Source organism: Arachis duranensis, chromosome 5, assembly GCF_000817695.3.
Source record: "Arachis duranensis cultivar V14167 chromosome 5, aradu.V14167.gnm2.J7QH, whole genome shotgun sequence".
NCBI lineage: Eukaryota > Viridiplantae > Streptophyta > Magnoliopsida > Fabales > Fabaceae > Arachis > Arachis duranensis.
Genome location: NC_029776.3, coordinates 47,667,674 through 47,680,164, shown reverse-complemented (window position 1 = coordinate 47,680,164; position 12,491 = coordinate 47,667,674). Strand labels below are relative to the sequence as shown.

At 37.6% G+C, this 12,491-nt stretch overlaps 1 non-coding gene across 1 annotated transcript; it reads right to left on the bottom strand.

Annotated features, from left to right (window-relative positions):
• Positions 1–10,671: 10,671 nt before the first annotated feature.
• Positions 10,672–10,777, bottom strand: LOC127748038 (small nucleolar RNA R71). The gene has a single exon (XR_008009981.1). It is a non-coding gene; the product is annotated as a small nucleolar RNA R71 (small nucleolar RNA).
• Positions 10,778–12,491: the final 1,714 nt, after the last annotated feature.

Sequence of the window (12,491 nt, the reverse complement as noted above, 5' to 3'; positions counted from 1 at the left end):
TTGTCCGACCTCTTTGGTGTGAGGTACACCTTCAACTTGTTCGACCTCTTTGGTGTGAGGTAGACCTTTCAACGCGTCCGACTTCTTTGGTGTGAGGTGGACATTCAACGCGTCCGACCTCTTCGGCGTGAGGTGGGCCTTCAACGCGTCCGACCTCTTTGGTATGAGGTGGACCTTCAACGCGTCCGACCTCTTCGGTGTGTGGACATTCAACTCGTCCAACCTCTTTGGCGTATGGACGTTCAACTCGTCTGACCTCTTTGGCGTGAGGTGGACTTTCAGCTTGTTAGACCACTTTGGTGTGAAGTCTGACCTTCGACTTGTCCGACCTCTTTGGCCTTTCTGCTTTTGATTGGGAGAGGTGGTGAGATTTTCTCAGTGTTGCGTATTTCTCGTTAAACATCCACAAGAGATAGGTTTCTCAATTGGTTAGTCTTCTTTCTTCCTGGTTTTTTCATCCTTGTCCTGTGGTGGATTAGGAGAATCCGAGTTTTGAGCTCTCTCCTAGTCGAGAGTTCTCCTCCATGTTAATGTATTTCTCTGCTCGTTCCTGTACCTCGTTCTGAGATGTTTGGGTGCTTCTTGGATATTAAGTGGCTAAAAGGTCCTTTTCATAGACCATTGATGAGACCTCTGATAGCTGCTTCTGTTGGCAGACTTTGTATGTCCAGATATATTTTGTTGAATCTTGTAGTGCTTCCATGATTTCTGTGTTTTGTAGGTTACTTATCTCTCCCATTTTGGGGTGTGCTTTTGGGGGTGGCGTCCGCATTTTTATGCTCCCCGGAGGGTGGGGGGTACCTGCAAGGGACTCCGATGCTTAAGTTAGCAAGGGTATTAAGCAGGTATTGAGTAGAATCAGAGTATGAGTTATACCTGGGTGCTCCAGTGTATTTATAATAGTGAGATGTGGCCTCCTGTGGATAAGATAAGTTAGTTATCTTATCTTTATCTTTATCTTATCTTTAAGTGAGGTCATCTTATCTTCAAGGGAACCACCTTTATCTTTCTGGGCTTTGGCTGCCTTTAGATTGGGCTGTGTTCCTTCGTTTTGGGCCTGCTTTGGGATCCTTTGGCGATTTGGCCGAGCTCTTTGAGAAGAGGTCGGGCATTTGGCCGAGCTCTTTGAGAAGAGGTCGGATAGTCTGACCTGAAGAGGTCGGTCGGCTTGTCGTTAAACATCCTAGGTCGGACAGTTTGACCCAGGGTATGAACAAATATCATGTTTCTATTTGCTTCTTCGGTTGTCTGTTTTTTTCAATTATTTTTTAATTTTTTCCTTTTTTTATTAATTGCACTTGTAGTCCTAGTGTGCAAAGAATTGTCAAGAACAATTCAAAAACAAGCACTGTCCAGAATAGATCAACGACAAAATAGAGAGGGTATGTTCATTTTTTTCTGATTTAATATTATACTAGTGTTACATGAGTTCTTGATTTTGTCATTCTCTGAATAAACTAATTGGTAGTTAAGTTTGTTACAATCAAAATGTATTAGGTAGAAGAATTACTTTCTATTTCAGAATATTTTGTATAACATCGTCTTAAATCTTTGATTGTTATCATTTTTAGTTTGATGACATTTTTTTATCAATTATTATTGAAACAAACAGATATATTATTCTACATTATTGCAAGACATTGACTAAGCATGATGTCAAGGCTGATCGAGTTGTAAGTTTGCATAATGATAGTTTCATATTTATTGGTTACTTTAATTTTTTTGTGGAATTAACTTTTTTTTACACAGTATATCCTATATCAATTTGCTAAGTTACTACTTGAGTCAGGATCAGAAAATTGGAAGTTTGTTGTTGAGGAATCAAAGATTACTACAAGCTTTGAAATAAATGTTTTGAAAAATAAAGGCAAAGAACAAGAATACAAAATTGGTCCTAAGTGGAAATATTTTGTGAAAATGCACAAACTTAAAGCCAGAGATTCATGTGTGTTTGGGATGGTTTCGAAAGAGGATCAGCTGATTCGAGTTTCTGTAACTAGGAAGTAGTACTTTAGCTAGTTTGAAACTTTTTTATGTTAATTTTTGATATGTAATAAATTTTGAAACTTAGGCTTTTCATACTCTAAAATTTAAAATATGTGCAGTGGGTGAATTTGTTACTTAATCTATGTAATCTTTTGTTATATGATGTGAATAGTTGCTCTAAACAAAATTGAAGTATTTGACTTTATTTTTCTTCTCTTGTAATGACAATCAAATTATTATGATTTTTTAAACTATAATATTGAGGTCAGGTATGATTCTTTATCCAAGATATTTTAGATATATTGAATAGTTTTATTTTTCAATATGTTTATAAAACTGTAATCTCGTGCAACTGCATGGGTCCTCACGCTAGTATACAAAGGCACCCCTTCCAAGTAATGCCTTCGAGTATTGGAAGCTCTTGCCTTAATAAACACTTTTGAAACTGATCATTTGGGCGTTAGCAACGCACAACTTTAAAGTGCACATTTCAAATAACGGCCAATAAAAAATGGAAGTTCTTACCATACTAGACTCTCCTGAGTTGGGCACTTGGGCATTGGTAACGTCCAATTACAAAGCACCTATTTAAGAGTGTCACAAATGAAGAATGAAGCCCCTGGAGCATGCTAAAATGGGTGTTGGTAACACCCAAAACAAGAAGTGTCCAAGTGTAACAACACTCATGTCACAAGGAGTTGCTCCTAGAGGTATGAAAGTTGGCATTGGCAACACCTAAAATGCAAGGCGCCTTGGCAAGTAACGCTTGCGATGCATTCTGAAAAAAGGAAACTTGTGCAGTCACGTGTACGCACACCTCATGCGTATGCGCAACTAAGCAAAAATGGAATCGCGCGTACACACAATGCATGCGTACCACGACAACAACTTTTCATCCTCAAATTGTGAAGCGTTGGTAACGCCAAGTGAAGGAAGCATCGTATCCAAGTAACGCCCAAGCTACCCCCTTGAACTTCAATTTGGTCCACTTTTCTCACTCAAAGTCCATTCAAAATTCATACAAGCAATCCCACAATCAACAACCAATCAAGGCCATGATGAACGGATTTTTGATGGTAAAGAATTTCACAAATAAATTCTCGTTGCAAGTATAGTTTCTAAACCAAAAATAATCCTTTCATACAAAAAATTTGGTTGTCACAAGTAACAAACCCCCTATAAAAATAAACCGAAGTATTCAAACCTCAGGTCGTCTCTCAAAGAAATTGCAGGGAAGTGTTTTTGCTATTGGTTATGGACATGTATATTTTGGGGTTTTGAATAAGAAACAAGAAAAGTAAATTGCAAAGGAATTCAAATGATAAAAAGGTCTTGGCAAGGGTTGATGGTCAAGGATCTCTATCCTTATCACTAACCACAATATGATAATTGCAAGGATTAATCCCATTAAGTCATCCTTTAACAAGTGAAGGAAAGTCAAATGAGCTATATCAATCCAAGTCCATAAGTCCTAGCTACTCACTAATTGAATTAATGGAAGCTAGAGTCAATGGCTATCAATTATCAATCACTTGGACATTAGTAACTCAAGAATTCCTAAGTTACCATCCTAAGCCAAGAACACCAAAAGTCTACTCTAACATCCTTCCAAGCATTTTATCAAACACTTGGAAGGCATAAAAGGAAAGCATGGTAAATTGCAAGAATTAACAAAACCTACTACTAATCAACACAAGTAATCAACAACAACAATCAAAGAAAACAAGATCTACATGAAATACCTAAAAATGCATTAAAAGAAAGTAAAAGGAACAAGAGTGTATCAACAAAGTAAAGAAAATAAAGAAAATTACAACAAAAGAATAAGAGAACAAGATGTAGCAACTAGAAATTGAGAGGGAGAAGTAGATGAAGACATGAATTAAAACTAGATCTAGAGAAGAGTTAAACTAAACCTAATCCTAATTCTAGAGAGAGGAAAGAGCTTCTCTCTCTAGAAACTACCTCTAAACTAGACTTAAACTCCAACTAAACTAATTCCTTACTTCCCCTTCAATCTTTGGGTTTAATAGCATCAGAAGTGAGTTGGATTTGGGCCTGGAAAGCCCAAAAATCGCCCCTAGTGGATTTACTTTAAGTGGGTCACGTGCGAGCACCGACGTGTACGCATGGGTTACGCGTACGCGTCGCTTGGCAATTTGCTATCCATGCATACGCGTCATGTACGCGTACGCGTCACCATGCGACTTCACTTTTCCACGCGTGCGCATTTTTTGTGCGTGCGCGTTGATCTCAGCATCCCAAATCCTTGTTTCTTCATGATTTCTCCACTTTTCATGCTTTTCTCTTCATCCCTTTGATCCATTCCTAGCCTTTCCATCCTGAATTTACTAACAAACACATCAAGGCATCTAGTGGGATCAAAGGTGAATCAAAATTAGCAATTTAAGGCCTAAAAAGCATGTTTTTACACTTAAGCACAATTTAGGAGAAGATTATGAAACCATGCTATTTCCTTGAATAAATGTGGGGAAAGTGGATAAAATCAACCTAAATTAAGCATAAAATATACCATGAAATAGTGGTGCATCAGGCCACAAGAATCATCTAGAAGTAGTTAATTTTCATTTGATTGTAGTTTAATTTCAATTTTATTTGAATTTGTAATTTAGGTAACTTATAAATAAGCTTTAGTTTCATTATTTACGGACACCATTCTAGGGGGGAGTCTTTAGACTCTCTTTTCACATACTCATTCTCTTCTCTTCTTCCATTTCTTTCACACACTTTTGTAAATATTTTGTTATGAGTTTCTAATTTTTAACATTAGGAAAGAGAGCTCTGTTTCAATTTAATGAATTAATTTGTTTTCATTCTTCATCTTTAATTCTTCTTTTATTGTTTCTTTAGAAAGATCTTCGATCTTCATTTTAATTATTCAAATTCTATCAAAAGAGGAATTGAATCTATTTGAATTCTATGTGAGCCTTGGAAAAGAATCATAGAGTTATGCTTGAAGTTCTTTCTCACAGTGGTTATGAAATTAGGTTTAGGATTGATACGTAACATATAATCATCCCAAAACTTGATTCATAAAATTGTGTTGGTTTAAATCAGAGACCACTCTTCATCTTTTCTCATGAACAATTAGATCAAAGAATTAGCAATCGCTCAAGTTAAGAGAGATTGAATTGCCAAGAAATTGGAATTTAATCACTTATGATTTGTCAAGTGATCAATGATTGTATGATTGAAGTGGAGATGAGAATTGTTGATCCTGAGAATGCAATATCTCTTGATCCTAATGTTCTTTTTATTTTTAATTCTTGCTATTTACTTTCTAGTTATTTACTTTCTTGCGCTTTACTTTCTTGCACTTTATTTTCTCGTACTTTACTTTTCTTGCAATTTAATTTCCAGCAATTTACATTTCTGTCATTTACTTTCTTGTCATTTTATTGCTTCCATTTACTTTGTTTTTAAGTCATTTACATTTCTTGTTTGCTCATCATCCAATTATGACCGTCTAACTAGAATAATCAATTAACTATCGCTTGGTTAATCCGTTAATCCTTGTGGGACCGATACTCACTTACCATGAATTTATTATTTGATACGACCCGGTGCACTTGCCAGTGGTTCTACCGAATATTGAATCGCAAATTCTGTATCACCACTTCCTACTAAACCTCCTCAATCCCAGTAGAAAACACAAGTAATGCAAGCAAGTAAAATACAAGTAATATACATATACAGCAAGTAAAATAATTAGCAAGTAAGCATGTTATACACTTAGGCAATAGATGCAAGTAAGCAAAGCAGACAAACATTTAAGAATGCATATGATGAATTCTTGTCATATTGGCCATGATATCACTTGTTGGTTAAACTGCCAACCTGACACATCCTTTCGGAAGTAGTCTTTCTGCCGTGCCTAAGGATATAGTGCCCTACTCACTTTGTTCACCCAGAGATATAATGCCCTACACACTATTAACCATGTGATATAGTGCCCGGCTCACTTTCATGCGCATCCCAGGGATATAATGCCCTACTAACTTTAACCCAGGGATATAGTGTTTGGCTCACTCTTGTGGCGGAGAAGGTTATGCAAACGGGATACTACCTTAGCCCTCACATCTGAACGTAGGCGGGAGACTGCCATAGCCCCTACACTGGCGTCGCTACCTTAACAAGCGGGATTCACCATCGTCCTTGCCCGGGGTGCATAGCGACTTACCAAAACAATATATCATCATTTATCATCCAGTGATCACTTCTCATATTCCACATTTTCACCAACCTTCACTTTCTCAACTCATCATAATCATTTTCATTTCTTAAGTTCACTCAAGTTCATAAACCATATAAATACCCTGGGATATAGTGTTCGGCTCACTTTTAACCGGTTCTCAATTCCTCATCAATGAAATACTCCACAAATCAACTCTTACTAAATTCATCCATAAGATTTTCAAAATCTAACCACCAGCTCTAAGCTCATCATCTAAAATACTTAGTTTTTGTCCACCCAATACACTCTCACTTGTCCCAAACTCTAAAGAATAGCTAGGGGATCTCAGTCAGTAATTAAAGAGATTTTGAAAGTTAGAGGAGTGCTTAAAAGCACAAAAATTACATTTTTCAGCAAAACAGGATCATGCGTATGCATGCACAATCCCGCATACGCATGGGTGTCATTTTGACAAGGTCGCATACGCGTTCATCGTCTACATATGCCAAAGTTAGAAATAGAAAGGATTGCCACGTACGCATGTCAATGGCCGCATATGTGGGAGGATAATAATGGTAATCTCGCGTACGCATGCCAGTGTCATGTACACATACCACTCGATTTTTAGAAAAAGTTGTGTTGCTGCAAAATTTGGATTTTTATACCAAAATTCAAACACACATAACTTTTTTATTTTAAATTATTTATCAAAACTCATAATTCAATGTCACATCATCATCATCCTTAATACTCATCATCAAAACTCATACTCGACATTAATAATCATCATACGTTCATTATAATTATAATCCAACACATACAACTTATTCAACCTTTATCCTAATTCATACACCACACATTTTCAAGACTCCATGTCATCATCATCAAACATAAAATTCACATACAATTAATCATTCACCCGAATCATTCCATCATATCTTAAAATCCACTAGTCTAAGTTGCCCACAATATTACATATTAACTACAGGAAACTGAAACCATACTTTTTCTGATTCTCGCACAATCCAAAACACCAAAACCGCCTCTTTCACAAGTTCACCAAGCCTCTAAACAAGCTCAACAATTTTTCAGCCACCAAGTTTAAATTAACAAGCACTCCAAGTCAAAATACTCCAGACAATACTAAATTCATTCTAGTACACACAACATACCAAAAAATTAATACAAGGGTTCATAATATCAACTAAACACAAGGGTTTAGTGAAACCTTACCTTGTCCACTATGGATTAGAATAAAATCCAACAATAATCCAATGTTACATCACACCTAAAGAATCAAAACCACAAAACCCACTCAAAAACTAAACACAAAATGCAAAAATGTATAGGGCAGAGAACTAGAGCATGGATTTTGAGTTCATACCAACTTTATTTAGATAAAAATGATGGACTCGGCAAGAGTTTCGCGTGGCTGCAAATGACACGCAAATTAGAGTACCGTAACTCAAGATATAACGAAATGAAGAGGATGGTAAATAGTGTCAAAACCCTCTTCTCTTCTCTTCTCTACCACTGTCCCTCTCTCACTTGTAGCAATGAAAATGAGCTGATTTGGCTCATTAAAGTAGTTATATATGTTAGGCTTGGGCCCAACTTGGGTCCGGTCCAACCTGTCGATGTTTTTGGTTCATTTGGCCCAACTTTGGGCCAACACTTTTAAAATTAGTATCCGATTTTCAAATATAAATTATTTTCATCTTTCCTAATTAATAAATTCAATCTCTTAAATTTATTCACCCATAATTTAATTTGTTTTCTCACTCACTGTGCCGGTCCAATTAGAGCCGGTACGTGCTTTTACGCGATAAATGTAACACCCTACCACACAGAACTTTACGCCTAAAACGTTAATTGGTGACTTACATTATTTACCTCTTTCTCTTATTTAAAAGAACCATAGAATTGGTAAAACCTCATTTAAAGATGTAATTATATGAGTTATATGATTAATTTATGAACATTACTTTAAAATGAGTTTTGCCTGAATTTGAGGTGAAAAAGAACAAAAAAGGATAGGTCCAGGAGAACGCTACGTTCACAAGTGACACACATGTGTACAAGGCGCTTACACATAGGATGACACTCTTGGAGATCCACGCGTACGCATACATGGTGCGTACGCCTAGAAGGAGGATCAGCGTTCACCATCAATAAATGCTACGTTCACTTTGAATGAATGTCTGCCATATTTTCAGAGTTGGAGTTTGAATTTGGTCACCGACGTGTACGCGTGCATGACGCGCACGCATCGATGTGACGATAGTGGTGATTGGCGCAAACGCGTACTTGAAGCTGGAGCACGGAAATGACATTTTACCATTCATGCGAACGCGCAAAGGACACACACACGTGAGGAGCGTTCATGGCACGAATGGAACGTTCAGTTAATGAACGCTGCCAAGGGACGCATACGCATGTGAGACGCGTATGCATCGATAGACCAAAATGCAAGGGACACGCAAGCGTATAGCACGTGTACACGTGGGTGCCCGAACGCTCCGTTCTCAAAACGAATGCTAAGTTCACCTGGAAGCACACTATTCAGCCAAAATGGGTCGTACTGATTGCAAATGAGAAAGGCCCATTTTTAGATCATGCAAGTACACCTGAAGACTCACAGAACACTTGTATAAATAGGTGGTGACTCAAATTGAGAAAGGAACTTTTGAAGACTTTGGAACTTTTACACACTTTTAGCTTTTGGAGACTTTAGAGTTTTTATTTTGTATTTAGCTTTATTTTCTAGTTTTGAACTTCTATTCTACACTGAGCTATGAGTAGCTAACTTCTCTCTCATTGGGGGAGGGAGCTCTATTGTACTTGCTAGATTAATTGGAAGTGAATTTCTTCTTCTCTTCATCTTCTCTTTAATTTGCTAGAAGGAATTTCGTTTTTTATTCTTAGTGTTTAGTCATCTTGGAAAAGAGGCTGAATACTAGGTTTTATGTGAACCTTGGAAGAGGGATCATAAAACCATGCTTGAAATTCCCTCTCACATTGATTAGATCTGAGTTTTTTGGGATGTGTACAGTGACATGAAATCTACCCAATTAAATGGATCTATGATGATGTGTGGTAAAATCAGGGACCAAGCCTATCTCTCTTCATGAGCAATTAGACCAAGGAATTGGCTGATTATCAAGATTTGAGAGATTGAATCACCAAGAAATTGGGTTCAATCAATCATGATTGCCAAGAGGTCAATGAGTTGCATGATTGAAGATGAGATGATCTGATTTTAATCCAGAGAAAACAATATCTCCCAACTCCAATGAACTTTCCCTATTCTTAGCTTACTCATTATTTACTGCTTACTTTAATTTCTGTTATCATCCTACACCCCATTTACAATTCAGTCATTTATGTTTCTGCGTTTTAGTTTCTTGCTCTTTATATTTTTGCACTTTATAGCTTTCTTTTAATTTTAATTTTAAGTCAGTTATCATTCTGCTGTTTAGAATTCTGTACTCACAATCACTCTTGATTAGCTTGACTAATTGATCCATTAATTAAAGTTGCTCAAATCTATCAATCTCTGTGGATTCGACCCCACTCCTAGTGGGTTATTACTTGATGATATTTTGGTGTGCTTGCCAAAGAACGAATTCATTTATTAGTGAGTGAATTTCGTTCATCAAGTTTTATGGCGCCATTGCCGGGGATTGGTTTGAATTTGACAATGACTAAATTGATGGATGGTTAGATTAAGCAATTTTATTTTCCTTGCTAATTCCTTTAATTTCAGTTTATTATTTTCTTTTTTCATTTAGCATTTTAATTTTTGTTATTCACTGTCTATATTTCCATACTAATCCACTAACCATTTGATAAATTGCTCTAACCAAGTTGACTATAATCTGTTTTAGTGAATTCTGCACTTGCTGTTGCCTGTAATTGTTCATTGTATGACAGGTAAAAGAGGAGAAACCTCATCCTCTTTTGATAATGAACCTGAGATAAGCTTCCTTAGGCTAAGGAAGAAAGCAAGAAGCAAGGGAATAGTTGGAGAAGAAGTAGTAAAGGAAGATCTGGGAGTTACTATGGAGGAAGAGAGGCACAACCATGTTGAAGAGGATGCTGGCAATCATGTTGGGCAAGAAAGGAGAGCTCTAGACTCATACATCAACCCAAACCCAGGAAACTGTGGTAGTAGCATTCTGAAGCCAACAATTCATGCTAACAACTTTGAGTTGAAACCTCAACTCATCACACTTGTCTAGAATAATTGTTCATATAGAGGAGGTGTCCAAGAGGATCCAAACCAATATCTCACTACATTCTTAAGGATATGTGACACTGTAAAGTCCAATGGCGTAAACCCTGATGCCTACAAACTACTTTTGTTCCTTTTCTCTCTCAGAGATAAGGCTACAAATTGGTTAGAAGCGTTTCCCAAGGAGAGCTTGACCACTTGGGATGAAGTTGTGAACAAGTTTCTAGCAAGATTCTACCCTCCATAGAGAGTAAATAGATTGAGAACTGAGGTGCAAACCTTCAGACAGCAAGATGGTGAAACACTTTATAAGGCTTGGGAGAGGTTCAAAGACTTGACGAAGAAATGCCCTCCGGATATGTTCAATGAATGGGTTCAATTACACATCTTCTATGAAGGGCTATCATATGAAGCAAAGAAAGCTATGTACCACTCTTTAGGGGGTTCACTCAACAAGAAGAAAACCATCGAGGAAGCCCTAACTGTTATTGAGACTGTAGCCAAAAATGAGTACTTCTATGCTTCAGAAAGAGCTCAAAAGAAAGGAGTGCTGGAACTAAATTCTACGGATACCTTATTGGCACAGAACAAGATGATCACAACACAATTAGCAGCCCTAACAAAGAAGGTGGAAGCAAGCCAAGTCTCAGTTGTCCAAGCTCAAGCACCACCAGAAGAAGGAGATGCACCAGAAGCTGAATGTGAATGGGAGTAGGCAAACTATGTGAACAATCCCTCTAGACCATCATATGATTCAAACTCCAAGACATATAACCCAGGTTGGAAGAACCACCCAAATTTTAGGTGGGAAAACCAACAAGACCACAAACCATACCACTCTAACCAATACAACAACCACAATCCCAACCATCAATCAAGCAACAACAGACCCTATCACAACTCACAAAATACATCATATCACTCTACACAGCAAACACACAACAACCACCACCAAGACACATCAACCCCCACCATGCAACCAAGTGAAACCAGCAGCAATTTTTCAAAATTGGAGGCTGCTGATGAGCGGGTAATTTATACGGTTTTTGGCATTGCTTTTAGGTAGTTTTTAGTATGATCTAGTTACTTTTAGGGATGTTTACATTAGTTTTTATGCTAAATTCACATTTCTATACTTTACTATGAGTTTGTGTGTTTTTTTGTGATTTCAGGTATTTTCTGGCTAAAATTGAGGGACCTGAGCAAAACTCTAATAGGAGGCTGACAAAGGACTGCTGATGCTGTTGGAATCTGACCTTCCTGCACTCGAAATGGATTTTCTAGAGCTACAGAATTCCAAATGGCGTGCCCTCAACAAAGTTGGAAAGTAGACATCCAGAGCTTTCCAGCAATATATAATAGTCCATACTTTATTCGTGATTAGACGACGTAAACTGGCGCTCAACACCAGTTCCATGCTACATTCTGGAGTCAAACGCCAGAAACACGTCACGAACCAAAGTTGAATGCCAAAAACACATTATAACTTGGCGTTCAACTCCAATAGAAGCCTTAGCTCTTGTAAAGTTCAAGCTCAGCCCAAACACACACCAAGTGGGCCCAGAAAGTGGATTTCTGCATCAATTACTTACTTCTGTAAACCCTAGTAGCTAGTCTAGTATAAATAGGACTTTTTACTATTATATTTTCATCCTGGATTGTATTTTTGATCCTGTGATCACGTTTTGGGGGCTGGCCTCTCGGCCATGCCTGAACCTTCATCACTTATGTATTTTCAACGGTGGAGTTTCTACACACCATAGATTAAGGGTGTGGAGCTCAGCTGTACCTCGAGTTTCAATGCAATTACTACTATTTTCTATTCAATTCAACTTATTCTTTTTCTAAGATATTCGTTGCACTTCAACATGATGAATGTGATGATCCGTGACACTCATCATCATTCTCACCTATGAACACGTGACTGACAACCACTTCCGTTCTACCTTAGACCGAGCGCATATCACTTGGATTCCTGATGCACGACACATGGTTGCCCTTTCTTGACAACCGAGCTTTCCATTCTGTGAGATCAGAGTCTTCATGGTATAAGCTAGAATTGATGGCGGCATTCAT